This window comes from Quercus suber, unplaced genomic scaffold, assembly GCF_002906115.3.
Source record: "Quercus suber isolate HL8 unplaced genomic scaffold, Cork oak 2.0 scaffold_14, whole genome shotgun sequence".
NCBI classification, from domain to species: Eukaryota; Viridiplantae; Streptophyta; class Magnoliopsida; order Fagales; family Fagaceae; genus Quercus; species Quercus suber.
This window is the reverse complement of record NW_027069479.1, coordinates 2199930-2220669: the sequence shown is the minus strand read 5'-3', so window position 1 is coordinate 2220669 and position 20740 is coordinate 2199930.

Below are 20740 nucleotides of genomic sequence, written 5' to 3'. Positions count from 1 at the left end.
ATGATTACTTTATACAATCCAAAACTCACTAACGATATCATCATTATAAAAGAAGAAAAAAAAAATACTAAATTTCATTGCCCACATCTAGTGTGCAATAGTAACATCTGAGAAGTGAGATGATGAGATTGGGAGTGAGAGTGACTAAAAAGCAAAGGCAAAGACAATGACAATTCAAATGTTTAGTATAGGTTTAATGATTTTGTTTTCTAATAATGGTGTGTTGTGGCATACTAAATTATTAGGCTCGTGTGTGAAAGATGGAGTGTGATGTGAATTGTCAATTTTGAATTTGTCCATTTAGTCTTAGTTTTATTTTTATTTTTAAATGGTTTTAAAAGTGAGTCAATCTATCTAACTCACGAGTTAACCCAACCCAACTCAAAAATTAAACGAGGTTGATCGATAAAAAAATCTCGAATTGAGTCAAGTATTTTTCTTTGGTTTTAAGTCATGTAAATAAGTCTAGGTCCAATTTCATCATGTCTAACTACTGCAGAAAAAGTAAATGTCATGGACCAATATATTTTTTTAGGAACAATATATCACTATCATAAATACTAAATGTGCATATGAAACTTCCATAATCCATCCGTACATATTATTAATTATATTTGTTTCATTTCAGTTCTTTTACAGAAAAATCTAAAAAATACGTTGAGAGTTAGCTAAAATTTGGACTCTCTCTGAACCAAATCCTACTCATATGCCAACAAATAAACCCAAACCAAGCCGCTAGGTCCAATCCAACTAACCCTTATGTTTGGTAGTTACTAATTTGACTTTGCTTCGTGTATGTAAATCATACCTATAACTATTCATGATTTATTTAGATCTTATGAGCATGCCTATCTAGTATTGTATATTTTCTTTAAAGTGCCTCATCAAAAATTCACTTTGTCTATTGTATTCATCCACTCACATTTACAATTACAATACACCACTCTTCATTTTACAACCATCATGCCAAACCCAAACCCATACCCACCTTTCATCAACTTCGTTCTTCACTTTCTAGTTACATCAGAGGGATCAATAACCAACAATGTCATCTCTAAAGAAAGAGAGGGATCGAGTAGTTTCATATTCGTGAACAGTGTGACCCAAGTAGATCCGAAGCCCAAAACAAGAGGATCGGTGCAGCCCGAGCTTGTAGATCCATTTGACCCGATCCAATGTGCCATGTGACCCGAGCTTGTAGATCCAAATCTGTCTCGTGTACCTAACTCACACTGGTCAATCTTCTAGATCTAGATCAAAAAGTAATATATAGAGTAGCTACAATACTTTTGTAAATATGAATAATATTGAAACATTGTATAAAAATTTTAACCGTAATGCATAACCGACTATGGGTGGTTTTTTTTTTTGTGAAAAAAATATTAACAATATTATCCACTTTAAAATGTATTTTAGATGAGAATACTCTAACATGCATCTTATGATTTTGAAGCGTATCAATTTTTATTTTTAATTTTTTTTATATCTTAGCGGGCTTTCATATTGGTTAAAATTGTTGTGTTAATGATGATTTGAAAAAAGAATTTCATAACAAGTTATACTATAGACAATTCATATAGGTTATTTTTTTAGCTTGAATTTAACCCAATATTGAATTTAACACAGTATGCTTTCATATGGATATAATTTTGTTGTTAATGATGATTAAGGAAAAAGAATTCCATAACAACTAAGAAGTCATGTTAAGCCTGCGTTTGGATAGCAATTTTTCTTACTCAAAGTAAAGTTGCGTTTTGTGTAATTTTTTTTTTTTTTTTTTTTGGCTGGCTTTTTTGACTTTGGAGGACAAAATTTACTGTGCATGTACTGTGTGTACACTGTTCACACACTGTTTATGCACTGTTCACACATTAAAAAATATTAAAAATGGGTCTCATGGTACTATCCATATATTTAAAAATTATTTTGTTACAGTGTTTTCAGCAACAGTTAGTTTTTAGCAACTTTCAGCAATAATAAGTGCTATCTAAACAGACCCTAAGAATAGAAGTTATTTTTTTAGCACAGTTAATAAACCCAATCCAAATGTCAACCTAATCTGGGAGCTGCCACCGTGGAGGCCCCCTCTCCCCTCTTTGTCTTCGGGTCTATTTATTTATTTATTTGTGTGTTTGCACTAGCATTAATGGATGACGTGCCATGGCCCAAATGAAACTTTGGAAACATTAAAGGCTAAAATGAAAATCACCCCAAACATTAAGGGCCATTTTAGTCTAATTATTTTCATTAAAAAAACACAATTTACGTGACCATCAAAAATATGTATTAAGAGTGTAGCAAGTTATAAATATGTATTAAGAGTGTAGTGTAGTATAACTTGCTACGCTCTTTTAAAAGTTACTATAACTTTTGAATAGAATTTGTAATGTGTTTTATGTTAAAATCACATTCCCTCTACCTGTTGGGTGTGTGTATCCCAAAAATAAGGACCCCTTATTACCCTTATGATCAAGCTCTCATTGGTCATGATCCTGTTTCCATCCCTGATTTAGCTGATGACTAATTCTGTCAACATAAGCTAACAAAATTGCTAAAACCATTGTTGATGAAAGACCTATTAGAAGAAATGCTCTCAGTTACTTTTGACTACTTTTGATGGATGTAAAATGAATAGTAAAAGTTTGGTTCGTACTTTCCTTATTCACTTCGCTATGCAAATAATATCAAGGTGATTCTGTGCTTTCAACTACTTTTAGATGACAACTAAATAGTAAAAGCTGATTCGTGCTACTATTACTTCGTGAATAATTCCTGCTACTCCCCAGTCCCCACAAGGGTTGATTCCAATTTAATAGTAAAAGTTGATTTTTGCTACTATTACTTCTGAATGATTCCTACTGCTCCTCACAAGGTTTAATTCCAGTTGCTCCCCACTACGCAAATAGTGCTTATTTTACCTATAAAAGGGTCGTTCCTTTCGAGTTGTATTCATAACTTATTTTTCTTACTGGCTTTAAATTACCCTTTTGTTTCTAGGCTATCTCTGGAAGGTCCAAAACTCGTAATCTTTCCCCAACTCCTGCTCAAAAAAATCTTGTTTCTACTATTTCTTACTATATATAGAGAGAGAGAGAGAGAGAGAGAGAGAGAGAGAGAGAGAGAGAGAGAGAAATGCAATCGAGGGAGTTGAAGTTGTAGGTGGACTTGCCGTTGTCGGTTGAGGGAGAACTTTAAAATCCTCACCCTATGATGCACAAATTGGACACCAACAATAAAGGGAAATTGAAGAGAAATAAGTAAGAAAGTGAAAGATTAAAAAAAGAAGAGAAAAAGAATGGTAAGAAAAGAATCCTTGGGCCTCATTTAGAGTGCAAAGACCGTGTATTACACTCTTTAACAAAACTTAGAATCAAAATTGCAAAATAAGAATTATCAGTTTTTAGAAGATGAACCTAAATATTACAATGAAAAAAACAATAATATAACAATAAAAAGCCTTAGTCCCAAATTTTGGGTCAGTTATGGATCTTTAACAAATTAGTGGGTTATTCACATGTATTCTTTACACCATTCTATTTATCTTAAGTCAGAGGCTTTTTGACTTCTCTAATTGACATGACCTTTTTGTAATATTTTACTAATGTGATTTTTGGTCCCCTCTATCTTTTCTTGTTTCTTCTACTTGGATCAATTTACTCTTTCTTATCGGTGTAAGATGATCCTATATATTTGCATGCAAAAACGAAGAAGCTTTTTTTTTTTTTTCTCCAATTGATTTCCAACAAATTTATTGCAAAATTGTGTTTTAATCCGTTGGGTCATCATGCCAAAACTGTGTGACCTTTTTTTTTTTTTTTTTTTTTTTTTTTTTTTTTTTTTTTTTTTTTTTTTTTTTTTTTTCAGGTCGGGTTTACATGGTAATCCATTTTTCAATAGGTCAAAAAAAAAAAAAAAATCTCTTTCATCCCTACATACTATTTTCCTTGATATTTTTTGATAAACACTATTTTACTTGATATTTAAATGATGATTGGACATTTTTTATTGTGTACCAACTACTATTAAAACTTAGTAAAAAGAACTCTATTTTAGGAGAAAATATCAGGTGTTTTGGATGTATGCATCCTCCCACCCTCATGTGCATGTGAATGGGAGGATGCTTGCATCCGAAACACCTTATACCACCTCCTACTTTAAGGTAAAGTATTACTATGAGCAATCACATTGAGCTAACTCAAATAGGGTAAAGACCCTAACTTATGGAGAGAAGCCTAAGAAAAGCCCCACATTGGGTTCCTTATCCATTACCTAAAATAGGAAAAAATGCTAAGCACTAGTCTTTCCCCATATCAATCTTTTATTATTTTTTGCATCTGGGTAATTAAAATAAAGAAAAGTGGGTGTTTGAAAAATTAGAGAAATAATAATAAAAAATAATATTTTAATAAAATAGAATATAGAATAGAGCGAAATTTTAAAGAGAGAAATGTAAATACCCAACATATATTATTGGATCAATAAATAAAATCAAGCAGAAGGATTACGGGGGATACACAAAATCTGACTTAGTACATAGTACTTTACTTTTTATATCCACGTGACAGACCATGTGCCCTATGGCATATGAAGTATAAAAATCTATCTATCTAATTCTAACTACATACTTTTGTTTTGTATAGAGCATTATAAGCCTTTGTTTCGGATGCAATGAAAAATTACATATATATGTGTATATATATTTGTATTTTTTCAAATAAAAAAATGGGATTTTTGAGGTGGATTCACTGACTCCACGTCCTGTGGCAATAATAGATAATACCATAGGGACCATCCAAGTAACAATGGGGCATGTCACAACTCAAACCACATAAACAAATTATGTTCCCCTAGAGTATCATGGCAAACTAAAATAGTTAAAACACAACTCTTCTTTTGAGTTTTGACTTGGAAAATGTTTCCAACTTATATTCCATTTTCTTGTTGTTCAACTTTCTTTAGTAGATGAAAAGTTCCTGGTAAAATGTATGGAAAGTTGAGAGCGATTTCTGAAACACTGCGCCGTAATGGTCAGTTTGCTCGTGAGTGCATGTGTCATTAAATAAGAAATAAAAGAAGAAAAGTGTTTCTTTAATTCCTCCAGCTTTACTAGCACTCATGCAAAAACTATTTCATGAGCAAGTCAGATGTCCAAATCACTAGATGATTGCAATTTGCAAATTGCAATGAATCATCTCTCTCTCTCTCTCTCTCTCTCTCTCTCTCTGTAAATAAAATTTCCATAAATGGAATCAAAACTAACACCCCACGTTCTGCTTGGCTATATATCTGCCTTTTCACCCTCGTGTGAGTCGTGTCTTAGACTTAACTTGTTATGGCACAAAATTAGATGTTTAAAAAGTCCTATTTTTAGGAACCTGCATAGAATATAGTCCCAAAATAAATATAGAATGTTTAGTTAGAATGAGAATTATAATAATAATACATGGATTTGATGTTGTTCTGTCTTAAAACTACTATCTAAGAATGAGAATTATTAAAAAATTCAACTCTAAATTGATACATGATAAATACAGCTAGTATCTATTCATTGATAGTAAATAAAACCATTAATTTTGAAAAAACAAATGATGAATTGATGAATATGATAATGAGAGAAAAATATATATATATATATATCTCTATTTTTTTTCATCATTTGGAAATTTAGAAAGAGCAATATTTTCATTTAAAATAAATTTAGGGATTTTTTGGTAATAGAAATATTCCAAAAATCCAAAATAAATAATCCAATAAGAAAAATGCACTATCTTTTCTAACAAAAATTTAGAGAATTCACCCCCGTTCCCCGGTAGAGAGTAGTCCACGTTTGGGAATTTTGAAATGGGTATGGTAAAACTAACCCAGCAAAGGATTATTCTCACATTTGAGAGTCTTGTAAGAAAGTTTTTGACAGAAATCCATGCAGAGCTAATCCCACATCCTCTGGGAACAGGCTTGCACTCCCTCTTAAGCACTATAAAAGGCATTTTAGGCACATTTTTCGAAAACACATCAAACCTAGCTCAAAAAAGTGTGATTCAAGATAGAGTTTTATTATTACTATTTTTAAAATAAAAAAAAATTTAAAACACCTTTTAGTTAAAATTTCCTTTTGAACGGGACCCTTTTTGGTTTAAGCCCTCTAGTTAAATTTTATTAACCTACTGTGATTTGTGGGTTGTTTTGTTAGATTGACCGAGAGGAATGGTAAAAAATTAACTTTAAGTATTATTAAGGTTATCTATCTTTTCTACTTTTTTTTTATCTTGTTTTATATTTAGTGTGTGTTTGACAAAAATTCAAAAGCCGGCTTATTTTACTATTCAGCTTATTTTTATTACTATTTATGACTTCATTGCATTTTTTGGTACTATTTATAGGTTCCACCGTACTATTTCAATAAACTTTTACCTTTATCTACAGTACTTTCAGCAAAAAATTTTCAGTTTTAGCAAAATAAGTGAATCCCAAATAGATCCTTAATTTACTATTTTTAATTAGTTTGGGTTTAGTTTTTAGTAATTTATTTGATTTTTTGTAGGTTAGAAACATTCCTTAAGATTAGAATAGCTTAGGATTTGGGTTCAAGGTCGGGCTGTGCATAGGATCAAACCTGCGCATGCATCTCCACGGGCTTATGTGTGCAACCTCAACCTTGCACACGCAGTCTCACCTAGGGGGCTAGGAACACTAGCAGATTAATTTTTCTGTGATATACTTGTTTAATGCCTTTTAGTAGCATCATTAGGCTCCTGAGGTAGCAAATAAAAATGCTTAGGTTCTGTGGTTAATTAGAAACATGTCTAGGAATTTTGATCAATTAGAAACATGTTTAGGATTTGAATTTGATGGATGATCTAACACAAACATGCATTTCAATATGTGGTGTTGTGGAGATGCAATGAGGTAAGTACTTGCGTAGGTAACATGGTCATACATGAATTGTGCAAACGAACATGATAAGAAGTAGGATGGTGTATGATGATGAGATAAAATTATAAATAATATATGATGAACATGTTGTGATGTGCTGAAATGCAATGAGATAAGAATGTATGATCTATGATAGTGTGTGTGGATGCTTGTATAGGATAGCCCAATATAGGACTCCTTGATAGAACTTGGCTATGAAACAAAATGAATGGAGGTCTACCTATGGGCTTTACAGGCTTGGGTGCCTAACACCTTTCTATCTCATACCCTAACTCCAAACCCAAAGTCTAGTGTGAAGCCCTTTCTACGGAGCCTAAATTGGTTCTTGGACCTAAACCAAGTAGCAACTCCTAACCCTCTGCCTTTTACTCCGTTGAGGAGTATTCTCAAGGGCAACAAAAGGTGTACTCCTAGGGGCAACACCACAAGAGTGCAGCAGTGAGCCCATAATTGGCTTTTGGGTGAGTGTGATTGTAAGTGAAAGTTCAAAAAGGGTATGAAACACCTTTGAACGTTTGGACCCAAGAAAAAAAAAAAAAAAAAAACCAATTCAAGCTTTATATCAAACAATTAATGTGCGGAACATGATAACAAGCTTATAACAGAATTGATAAACAATCTAAGCCAAATATAAACACATCCACAGCAGTAAATATAAAGCAAAGATAAAGAGAAGGAAGATGCAAACACACAGACAACACACGATGTGTTATCAAAGAGGAAATTGAAGTCCTCGGCGTAAAACCTCTCTGCCGCCCTCCAAGCGGTAAATAATCCACTAAAGAATGTAGTTGGGATACATGAACAGCAAAAGACTCTCCAACCCTAATCTACCCAAGTACCTAAGCTCTCCAACGAGGTTACGCCAAACCTATTTCTTCTTTAGCTTCCCGGATTCCGCTACTATACCATAGCATCAACCAATGTATATTGGTTTCTTCGAAACTGCTTCCCTTAGCACCAAATGAACCTTCTTACAGACGTGGGTGTGGTGAGATAATGATTTGGCAAAGAACCTCTCAAGGGTATGATAATGGAGAGGAAGAGAGTAGAGGAATTTGTAGAGACTCTAAGGTAAAGATTTTGGATGAATCATTCTTGGTTTTCTCTAGGGTTTCTCTCAAAAATTCTCTCTAGAAGCTCTTTCAATTTAGTGGGTATAAGGGTCTATATATAGTGGTTTGTGTTTGGAATACAAAGAGTTAGTTTTTGCCAAACAGGGCTGATTGGCGGCTTGGCCTTGCGACTGGTCTGAGTCGCGAGTTCAAGCCGCAAGATAACGGCCTGGCCAGCCTGGGACTTTTGTCTTATGGTGCGACAGCTAGCGTGACCCTTCAGCTCCCTTATGTGCATCTCACGTGCCTGCAGTTGGCGGCTTGCCAGTCACGAGTCCTAGAATCTTTGCTTTCTTGCATATACTTAAGTTTTTCTTCACATCTTCTCACACACTACCCTTACAATAATCCCACATAAATACAGGGTTACTAAATGCTTAAATTACAAGCAAATTGGCACAGAATAAACCCAACAAGATGGTTGATAAATTTCAACCTTACAATCTCCCCCTTTGGCTATTCCGTGATAAAACCCTAAAACAAACTCTAGACTTAACGAGTGAGTTGGGAACAGTTGAAAAATTCACTCACATCTAACTCTAGAATCTGTGAAGCTTTAGAACTATAAGAACAAGTAACTCCTGAAACACAACAACACAATAAGTTCATTGTATGCAGAAAACTTGTAATGCAAATGGAGCAAGTATAATGCGATCAAGCACAGTGGAGTAAAGCAATAAACCATGGCAAGACCAAAAACAGGTAATCACTTCATACAAGTGATCACAATGTTCTTTCACACTTGGAATGAACATCTGGACATTCAAGTTGACAAACACAAGGCAAATCACTTGAAAAACCAACACTCAACCAATGCACAATACATGAAGTATGTGCATCTAAGAAAAATCTTACACGGGTACAGGAGTGATAGTACTTAAAAAAAATGCATAACATTAAGTTAAAAGTACAGGTTTAGCAAAGCACACAGGCTGCATAAAGCATGGTACAAACCACAAAGGCCTACAAGTGTGCATACACAACCCTAAAAGCTTACAAAAGCAACATGGATACAAACCAGAAAAACAGAACATATGCTGAATTAACTGAATAACATCATCAATATATAAATAAACCAAAGTGTTAAAAACATTCAAGAGATATGAGTTTAATCCAAACCAAGACTAAAACCTATAATATCAACAGATAACCAAACCAAAGTAACAAAACTATAACCAAAACAGCACATATGATTATGAATCTCCCCCTCAAATAAGCACTCCCCCTCAAGTGCTAGCCAAAAATCTCCCCCTTTTTGATCGGAATGGCCAAAGGGTCACTGTTGTAACTTGGTGAAAATGCCATCAACTTGAGCTGCTAAAACATCGATCTGGTCCTGCATGACTGCCATTCTCTTTGACTGCTCTCTTTGGCCTTCTCTAAGAGTCTTTTCCAATTCCTCAAGGTGCTTATGGAGGTTCTCAAATAGCATCTCCAACCTATCAGGTTGAAGGGCAGACTGTGCTTGTGTAGTGCTAGGTTGCTGTGATACATGGGTGGCATGTACATGTGAATTTGGCTCAGGAGTAGAAGGAGTAGCAGGAGAGAAATGTGCACTCTTTGGAGTTTTGGATGAATGACTTCTGCTAGCTTGTAGAGTGGACATAAAGATTGGTCGAGGACAAGCAATTATTTTCCCAACTGAGGGAGGAGTAACACCTTCACTTAGAATGAATTTCATAATAAGACTACAAAATGGAAGGCACCATCGTGCTACTTTTCAAGTCGCTGTCTTTCTTATGATATAAAAAATATGGGCACAGATGTCAATGGTGGTGCCTGTGATGAGATCACATAGAAATTGAGCCTTTCCAAGGTTGATATACACCGTGTTGGTCAACGGATAGAGGTTGGTAAACATAATCAGCTTCAATGTTGTCAACTCAGGTGAAAACTTTGTAGTACTTATGGATGTGCCAATACTGGAGATGTCATGGCCAGGACCAAGAACTTGGAGAATGTCCTGAATCACTGGAGTGCAATCATCATAAGGAGTTAGGTCGACATTCTCAGGTTTAGTGATTTTGAGAAGTTCAACTATGGTGTCTGGACTAATGATGAACTTCATTCCTCTTACCATACAGTGCAGTTCAGTTTCAAGATCAACTGTGTTGGCGAAACACTCCTTTCACTAGTTCCATCATTGGATCAATAAAATTTCCAAATAATTCTGCCCAATCTTTTGCCTCGAAGATCCGAGGGACAAAAGTGGTTTCCAAAGTGTCAAATCTAACCTCCTGTTCCACTATAAGAGTTGCCCAGTCAAAAATACTTGAGTAAGCATGTAGATGCTAAGGAGTTCTGAATAACTCACTATTGAGTTCAGTAGATGGCTGTGATGAAGAACGTGTTCGTTTTGTAACAGGTAATGTTTCCTCTTCTGTCATAACCTCTTTTCCTTTAGAGGATCGTCGAGACATCTGTAAAAAAGCAAACACACAGGAAAGTACCAAATCCACAGCACACTCATTTGGTTAGATCTAGTCAAGAGATGAAAGTACAAAGACCAAACAGATTTAGAAGACATAGAATCATAAAACAAGAACTAAGTCAATAAAATGACAGAATAAGCATTGCCAAACACACAGAGAGTAATAGGCATTACAGCACACTCTGTCAAAAATGAGTAGCAAAGTGTCACAGACAACAAGCATTTCGACACAATATCATGAAAGTGATATGCACAGACAGAGTCAATCAAGGTAAGAACACTCAGATAAGACAAAACATCATGTGAAGCCACACTGAAAAAGTTACTGGCAATAAAAACCCATTCAACAAACCCAACTAAAAGACCAAAATATTCACAGCAACAATAACAGTCAATCAGATGACATTCACTATAATGAACAACCCAAAACTAAATGCCCAAAAAAAACATAATCCATTTTCAAAACACAAATTCAAGACAAAAACACTTAGAATAGGAAATCTGAAGTAAATGATAGAAAACCCATACCTTTTTCTTGAAGATTTGAGAAGAAAAAAAATGCAGAAATGGAGGTATCACAAGAGTGAACACGGAGTGTTTGAAATAGTGATTTGGGGAAGTCAATGAACAGTCCCTAAAGTTCGAGGGAAAAACTGAAAAACTGAAAAACAATTTTAAAAACTGTCTTTAAAACACAAAACACGCGTTTTTCGCGTCTGAAATAAGTCGCCAGGTTAAGTAGCGAATCACTGTGAAACCAAGATTCTTGAAAAATCTTCTAAGTGTTTTTCGCTACTGAAAGATCTACCCGCGAGGGAGTCGCGAGCTGAGCCACGAAAATCTCTGTGTACCCCTCGCGACTAGACCTTCCACCTGTGAACAAGTCGCCACACTGAACCGCGAAATATGCAAAAACAAAAATTTTGAAAAATTTTCTAAGTCTTTTCGCGACTGGGATGCTGACCCGCCAATGACCCGCGAAAATCTCAGAGAGAGCTTTGTGACTGGAGCATTTGACTAGGCTTACTCGCGACTGAGTCGCCAAAACAGGGCAACACTATTTTTGAAATTTTTGACATTCTGTAAAAACAGAAACACTTTCCAAAAACAAGCTAAAACATTCAAAAATCTTTTTGTGTTTGATCAACAAAAATTGAGCTTGTGAAAACACATTTAATCAAGTACAATCACACAAATGAATATGACATTCATTAAATATAGACTTGTGTGTTGTGTGTGGATATCAAAAATGAGATAGTCCTTAGCTAATATGAAGTTTCAATGATCAATTTAATCAAGGCATACACAACTAGCAATAGATAATGTGACTTATCTCAATTATAGAAACATGCATATATGACCTCTCACAAGCAGTTAATAACAATTCTTTGAAGCTTTTCATTTGGCTCCATATTCAACATATCATTTGCACTTTTTGAGTAAAGAAAATCTCATTTTGAGATAGATACTTGAAATTTTTTATATTTCAATTGATGAGATAGCCTTTGGCCTTTTAGGCATCATACATTTTATTTTGGTCACTTTCCCTTTTTCCTAGTCGAATACTAGTATGTGCGACAGGCTTTTGCAGCTCTAGATCTCTTTTAATTTGGATATTTACATTTAAAGAGCTCTTTTAAGCATAAAAATAAAAAGTGGGAAGATATATAGGCATGAGTCTATACATGTCTCAAGATCAATAAAACCATTCACTAATTATTCATGACAAGGTTGAAGATCTATTTACAACAGTCACATAGATTTCAAAATTTCTTCCATAATGATATGAGTGCATGAGAGTCAAGCTAAGCTCGTTAAATGCACAAATCCATTAGTACAAAGGTACAAAGCAAAACATGTTTTGAGACAAAACTCAATAAAGTCGATCAAACTTTTTGGATTTTTTACTTTTTATGTGTTTTTGGATTTTTGACACAAAAGCAGTAAAAGATTGATAAAAAACATAACAAAAAATGTAAAAACATTTGAACCAAAGACAAAGACACACACAAAATAACAACCTAAATACTAGCAAGAAGTACACAACCAAGCATATTCACAAACATGGAAAATATTGATGCATGGATATGTTGTAATACTTATGCATGAGTACCCTTCGTCACCCACACGTCACGTGCATTTGGGGTGATATCCTTAACGAATTGGGTACAAGAATTAGGACTATCAAACCTTCGTGTGAAACTTTCCAAGCAATTTGTGAAGGCACCGATCATCTTCATCACGTCTATTATTCCTGGATCACGGTTTTGACTTCTTGGTTGCTCACCACCCCAAGACCTCATGTCATTTCTTCTTTCTCGTGACCGAGGTGCACTTGCATTGTTGTCTGCTCTCAGCTTTTGACAGTTGGGTCTGGTGTGTCCTTGCAATCCGCAATAGTGACAAACATAATCCGTTCTAGGACCCTGTTGTGATCTTGGAATTGATCTCCCTCTAGCTCCATATCTGGATTCTGGTTGATTACAGGACTCATTTAACACCCGTTGATCAACCTCATTCTTTTCCTTCTCAGCCTTAATTTTCTCAGGACTGGACCTATCCACAATCGTCTCCTTAGCCTTCACAAACTTCACTTCTTTGGTGACCTTGGCTGACGAGCTACTTCCTCCGGTGTATCCTAACCCGGACTTGTCTAAGGAAGGTTTTTGTGATGAAATAACATCTTCTAACTTCTTGGAGGAGACCCTTTCTATCTTGGCTTGTGCTTGCACCACCTCTTGCTCAAGAAATCTTACTTTGGTATAAGCTTCCGATAGTTCACCATTTAGTGTCTCAATTTCACATTTTGCCTCCTTGTATCTAACCAGCAAGCTTTTGTAATCTTCCTCAGCTCTCTTCATCTTCTTCACTGCCGCCTTTGCTACCTTTGTATATTCACCTGATTTTTCAAGAAGTAAAGTGTAATTCTTCTGAAGACTAGATGTATCTTCTTCTTCTTCAGCCTCTGATTCTTCAACAATCCCAATAGACTCCACATCAAAATATTCGCCAAGTTCCTTCACAAGTGAACCCAAATCATCTAAGGATTCCACATGTGCAATGGTCATGAATGCGGAGTAGTTTCCTTCTCCGTCAAAACTCTCTTCAGAATCAGAATTTGAAGAGTCTGTATCACTCAGCGTTGTGGCATATGCCTTGCCTTTCCCTCTCAAGAAATTGGGACACTCTTTCTTGAGATGTCCATGACCATTGCATTCAAAACACACAATGTCCGAAGGAGATTTGTTAGGACATATATGTTTTAACTTGTTTAAGAACATATGTCACTTAGTTATGTATATTGGCTAATCCTTTGATAAAACGCACTCTGCTTGTAATTGGGTAGTTCTAGATGTTTTTAATACTTCAAGAAACAATGTTTCAAGCTCAAGTGTTGAAGTCATCAAGTCTGTCCAAGAAAAAGCAAGTTGAAGTGCAGGATTTTTAAAGCTCGACACCTCTCGATAGCTACCTCGACACCTGCTATCTGTCGAGAATTAAAAAAGTTAGAATTCCAATCTGATTTTCTTGGGATCTGTGAATATGTTTTTGGGCTTTCTTTTCTTCTAACCCTAAACATATAAAAGGATTATTTTAAGAGCCGTTTTGGTAGACACAAGTTGTATTATCATTGAGCAATCTCTGTTTATGCAAATTGTGCTCAACAGACAAGGTTCTTGACCTAGTTCATCTTCCATCAAGAAGTTGCTGTGTATTTGCACCATAGGGTTTTGTGACCAAGCATCTTCCTGCTATTCATCACGTGGATGAACTGAAGAACTTTGCAGCCAACCATTCTTTCTCATGAGTTTCGGGAGTGGTGACCTAAAAATCACCTGGTGGGGTTTTTGCCGTTAGGGTTTTCCCCATTCGTAAACAAATCACCGTGTCATTTATTTTTCCGCTGCATAATTAGTATTTGGTGATTTGTTTGTGCTTCCACGTATTTGCATGTTAAATTGATTAATTAATAACTTGGCTAATTAATTAATTAATTAGGGTTGATCACAAGGGGTCATTCAGATTGTGACCTAACAAGATTGAACATCCTTCCCTTCTTTCCTCGTAAACTCTTTCCTATCACCTCTTGAAGATGGAAACTTCCCTCTGTTGAATGGGTTCCCACTGTTCTTCATCTTCAGAAATTTGCGGAAGTTCTTCGCAAGATATGCTACTTCCTTCTCCACTCCATCTTCTTCGGAAGGATCATTCATTCTTTTGGTGATAGTTTTGAGAGCAAGCAATTTACTCATCTTGTGGGAAGGCAGTCCTAGTTCATATGTTTGGAGAGACCCAATCAGCTCCTAAATTTTGATCTCATCCAGGTCTTTACTCTCTTCTAGGGCTGTGACTTTTGCTCTAAAGCCTTCAGGCAAGGACCTCAAGATTTTTCTCACCACCTTAGTATCTTCAATCTTCTCACCAATATTGAGCTTAGCAATGAAAATTTCGTTGAGCTTCCCATAGAATGAATCAAACGATTCATCTTCACCCATCTTGAGCTCTTCAAACTTGGTGGTAAGCATTTGGAGATTTGTGTCCTTCACCTTTTTAGTCCCCTCATAAGTTGTCTCCAAAATCTCCCAAGCTTCCTTGGCCACTGTCATGTGAGATATCCTGTGGAATTCATCTAGAGACATACCATAGAATATAGCATTTAAAGCTTTACTGTTAGCATTGGCTACCGCAAGAGTTGCCTTATCCCAAGCAGATTTAGCAGCCTCCGGCCTAGTCCAACCTATTTCAACCGCATCCTATATGGTGTCATCAATAGAGCATAGAAATGCTCTCATTCTAACTTTCCAGAAGGCATAATTATTACCATAAAAAAATGGTGGAATATTGAGAGATTGAGACCTATCCATCTCAACAAGGGGTTAAGGATCACACCCAGGTATTAAAACCACAACAAGTGTTCCCGCTTTGATACCAAATGAAAGTCCTAAAAGGGTATGAAACACCTTTGAACGTTTGAACCCCCAATAACCCAAAAAAAAAAAAAACCAATTCAAGATTTATATCAAACAATTAATGTGCGGAACATGATAACAAGGTTATAACAAAATTGATAAAAAATCTAAGCCAAATATAAACACATCTATAGCAGTAAATATAAAGCAAAGATAAAGAGAAGGAAGATGCAAACACACAGACAACACACGATATGTTATCGAAGACGAAACCGAAGTACTTGGCGTAAAACCTCTCCGCCGCCCTCTAAGCGGTAAATAATCTACTAAAGAACGTAGTTGGGATACATGAACAGTAAAAGGCCCTCCAAGCCTAATCTACCCAAGTACCTAAGCTCTCCAAGCTTCTTACTCCAATGAGGTTACGCCGAACCTATTTCTTCTTTAGCTTCCCGAATTCCGCTACTATACCATAGCATCAACCAATGTATATTGGTTCCTTCCAAATTGCTTCCCTTAGCAACAAATGAACCTTCTTACAGATGTGGGTGTGGTGAGATAAGAATTTGGCAAAGAACCTCTTAAGGGTTTGACAATAGAGAGGAAGAGAGTAGAGGAATTTGTAGAGACTCTAAGGTAAAGATTGTGGATGAATCAATCTTGTTTTTCTCTAGGGTTTCTCTAAAAAATTATCTCTAGAAGCTCTTTCAATGTAATAGGTATAAGGGTCTATATATAGTGGTGTGTGTTTGGAATATGAAGAGTCAATTTTTGCCAGACATGGCTGATTGGCGGCTTGGCCTTGCAACTGGTTTGAGTCGCGAGTTCAAGCCGCTAGATAACGGCCTAGCCAGCCTGGGACTTTTGTCCTGTAATGCGACAGCTAGCACGACCCTTTAGCTCCCCTGTGTGCATCTCACGTGCCTACAGTTGGCGGCTTGCCAGTCGCGAGTCAGCCGCGAGTCCTAACCGCGAATCTCTGCCTTCTTGCACATACTTGAGCTTTTCTTTACATCTTCTCACCCACTACCCTTACAATAATCCCACCTAAATACAGGGTTAGTAAGTGCTTAAATTACAAGCAAATTGGCACGGAATAAAGCCAACAAGATGGTTGATAAATTTCAACCTTACAGTAAGCATGTGTTCGAACTTATGAAGAAGAATTGCAAATGAATATACTGCAAATTGTGTTTTTTTTTTTTAATAATTTTTTTCTTTAAATTTCACAATCTTGTGATGATATGTGTTAGTTAGTTAGAACTTTTGATATATTTTGACTGAGAAATTGTGAAAATTTTGGTAAGCTCGGGTTCTTTGTGTTGCAAGTTGTGATGATTTTCTTTATAATATATATATATATATATATTATTTTACCTTGTACAATATCGTGATGATATATTTTTTTAATTGATTTGATTTTTTGATATGTTTTTATTGAAATTTTGTTAAAAAGTTAATGAGCAGAGTGCTTAATTTGTGTTGTGATGTTTCTTATAATCTATTTTAACTTTCACAACATTTTTTTTTTTTGATGAATTAACTTTCACAACATTGTGATGATATCTGTTAGCTATTTTGATTTTTTGATTGAGAGATTGTATAAAAAAAAATAAAAAATAAAAAAAAGTGCCTTTTTTTTTTAACTTTGAAAATATTTAAATTATTTTTGATTCCTTATTTTATTTTTTTTTATATAGAGTTTCATTGAGAAATTGTGAGTTTTTTTAAAATTATATGAACATTTATATGTTTATCTTTTTTTGGAAACTATAATGTATTTTCTACCTTTATTTTATATGACTCAATTTTTGAAGACCATGTGAATACAAGAGCATTAGATCTTCCATTACAGATTGTAAGTTGTTCGTATGAAAGGTATTTGGTAGGTTTTTTTTTAATTAAAAAATATATATATGTGTGGAGATATTGAAGAAAATGATATGTGTTGATGTTATTGCAAAGGCATTTAATTTTTATGGAATTTAATTTTTATTTAGTTTGTAAGAAAAGTTATTCATATTAGTGATAGTTGATGGTGCTACATATGTTCCAAATGCGCTAGTGGACAATAGAAATTGACAAAGTATTACCATATTCTTTTTTATTACAAATAGACATGTGACCGTTATTTGGCATATTCCTCTATTTGTTTTTGTCTTGGTTTGGGCAGTTAGTTGTTGTTTGGTTTGTGAGGATTGAGTGAAGCTACTTGATTTGCTTACTAGTAACTTGGGTAGTTCATTTTTATGGTTATTTTGTGTTTTACAACTTTGTATTTGATTTTGATGCAGAATAATATTTACACGAAATGAAACACGTTTGTTTCAAGAAAATAACCTCAAATCCATAAAGAGTTCATTGAATCCACAAAGTGACAAATCTTGAATTTACTAGAGAAAACATACAGAGAAAATAATCCAAATTTAATTAATGTGCATAATGAATTTTTAAAAACATTTATATACTTAATTAAAGGCACTATAAAACTTGACTTACAAGAAAATATATTTTAAAACAGATCTTAATTAATAATAGGACTCTAATTTGACTTAAAAAGGATTAAAAACTTCTAAAACAATGAAATAATTACCATAAACTTAAAATTTCAAAAATTACATAAAAATAGAAAAAATAACAAATAACAAAAATCTAATTATAGATTCTATTCTACACCAGATGGAATGTGAAGCTACTTAAGATGCTTACTTTTTCTTAGACATGCAAAGCGGATTGAAATTTGCTGAACTCGAATATTTTGGCTTGAATAAAAAATGGGTCAACCCACAGCCCGCCCATTTTTTGCCAACCAACCTAACCCAACCTGTTTTTTAAACTTTTTTTCCCCTAAAAAATATTTAAACTACATGGCATGGTACTAAGTGAATAACAATAACATAAAGACACAATGCACTAGTGTGTGCCCCATTTATTTATTAAAAAAAAAAAGAGTTAAATGAAAGGAAAAAAATACAAAAGGCAAAACTAAAGCATCTACAAGACTAGAACTTCTAGACGTCTACAATACTGTCTACACTACTAAGTACTAACTATCTAACAAACTAACACTAAGTAAGTTAAATACTACGTACCAGCTAGCTAGAAAGCTAAGACTACTAACTATTATCAACACTAAGTCTTAGTCCAAGTGTCTAACTAGCACAAAACACTACAAAAGTAAAAGTAGGAATGTGCACTTAAGAAGACTGATAACTTGACATAGTTCATGACATTAAGTTTTTATTTTTATTTATTTTTTATTTTTTTATTTTTTATTATGAGAATGATATTGTGGGGGTAAAAGCCCAGAGTTATGTAATGGGCCTAAGGCCCTAATCGAAGACTAGAGCGTGTCCGAAGAGGAGAAAGTGATTGAGAAAGGACCCAAGTGGGCATAATATACCTGGAAATGAGCAAGGAGTATGGTCCGAAGAAAGCGTCAGTGATCCGAAGAGTATGATCTCCTTGGATATGGTGATTCTCGATCAAGCAAGTACCTGGGTGGTTCAAGTGGCCTTCTTGACGGTTCCAATAATAAGGATAAACTTCAAGCATGTATGGAGATGATAAGAACGAATAAATATCTGGAGGAAAAGTTGCTACCACCACATTAAATGCACTGTAGCAACTTTTCTGACCACATTAATGTGGAGAAGACCTCTGAACAGTGCACTCTCAACCACCACCACTCACAGAGAACCAAAGAAGAGGTCTGATAGGATATGTACTCAAGTAGATGCTCAGATGACTAAAAGTGTACAATCAAGATGATCCAAAAGGCACTATATAATGTGAAAGATCCCCCATAAGAAGGGAGAGAAAAAGAGGGAGGAAGAAAAAAAAGAGAAACTGTAGTACAAAAGATTGTTAGAGTTCAAAAATAAGATTATAATTTATGAACTGTCTCTTCGGACGTTTATTCAATCAGGCTTTATGAGTGCCTTTATGTTTATTTATCTTTGAATCCCATGCTAGCCATTGTTTAATTCCTATCCAGCCAAGCTCTTTTACCAATTCTCTACAAATTCATTGTCTAGGGTTCATTGGACTCAGACTCTAGATCTTTTGGGCTTGGGCCACAAAAATTGACCCTACAATTGGCGCCGTTTGTGGGAAGAGCTTGAGCAAGAGTGGAAGCAACGATTGATGATGGCAGAACTAGGGCAACAACCAGCGGAATCTAGAGCATCCCAGCACGTTGATCCTTTTCTTAACTTGAAGCAGAGACATGATTGTGAAGGTAGTGTACACACTACACATACTGATCGAAGCCAGTCACATAGTGGAAGTCACGTGTCTCATGCAGAGAAAAACAAGAACATGCAACTAGAGATTGACAAGCTGAAAAGAAAGTTGCACCATGCAAAGAGAAGACGAACATCTTCTTACTCTGAGGATGACTCTGACGATGAGCAGGATGTCTTTTACAGATGTAGGACCAGAACACCAGTTAATGAGTCTTTCTCTTACGAAGAAGAGCACTATCATGAGTGCCAACCACCAAGTCCATCACATGGGGGTATAGGGAATGATGCTATGAGCAAAGCTTTGAATCAAATCTCCAAATCGCCTTTCACGTGCAGGATCGAACAGGCAAGGCTTCCTCGTCATTTTCATCAGCCGACATTCACTATCTACAACGAGAGGACAGACCCTGTAGAACATGTGAGCCACTTCAACCAGAGGATGGCAATCCATTCTAAAGATGAAACTTTGATGTGCAAAGTCTTCCCCTCCAGTCTTAGACTAGTTGCGATGAGATGGTTTGACAGCCTGAAAACAGATTCTATTAACTCCTTCAGAGAACTCACTCAAGCATTTGGTTCTCATTTTGTCACCTGCCGAAGAATGGCTAAGCCCTTAGCTTCTTTGTTATCTTTGAGCATACAAGAAGGTGAGACCTTGAAAACATACTCAGATAAGTATTGGGAAATGTTCAATGAGATGAAAGACGACTGTGATGGAGTGGCCCTTAATACGTTCAAGCTCGGCCTCCCTACTGAACATGGTTTAAGGAAGTCCCTAACTAGTAAGCCAGTTACTAACGCGCGTCAGCTTATGGACCGTATTGACAAGTATAAAAGAGTTGAGGAAGATCAGCAGCAGGGAAAGGAAAAAGATAAGGTCATCCCCCAAGAGAGGAGAGATTTCAGGTTGGATATATATGGTAATAACAAGCAACGTAGGGATTTTTCTAGACAGTTAGGATCAGCAAATCTTCAAGTTGTCAACACTGTATTCAAAGAGCCAGTACATCAAGTGTTGGAAAAGATCAAGAATGAACCATTCTTCAAGTGGCCGAACAAGATGGTGGGAAACCCTGAGAGGCGTAATCATAACCTCTATTGCTA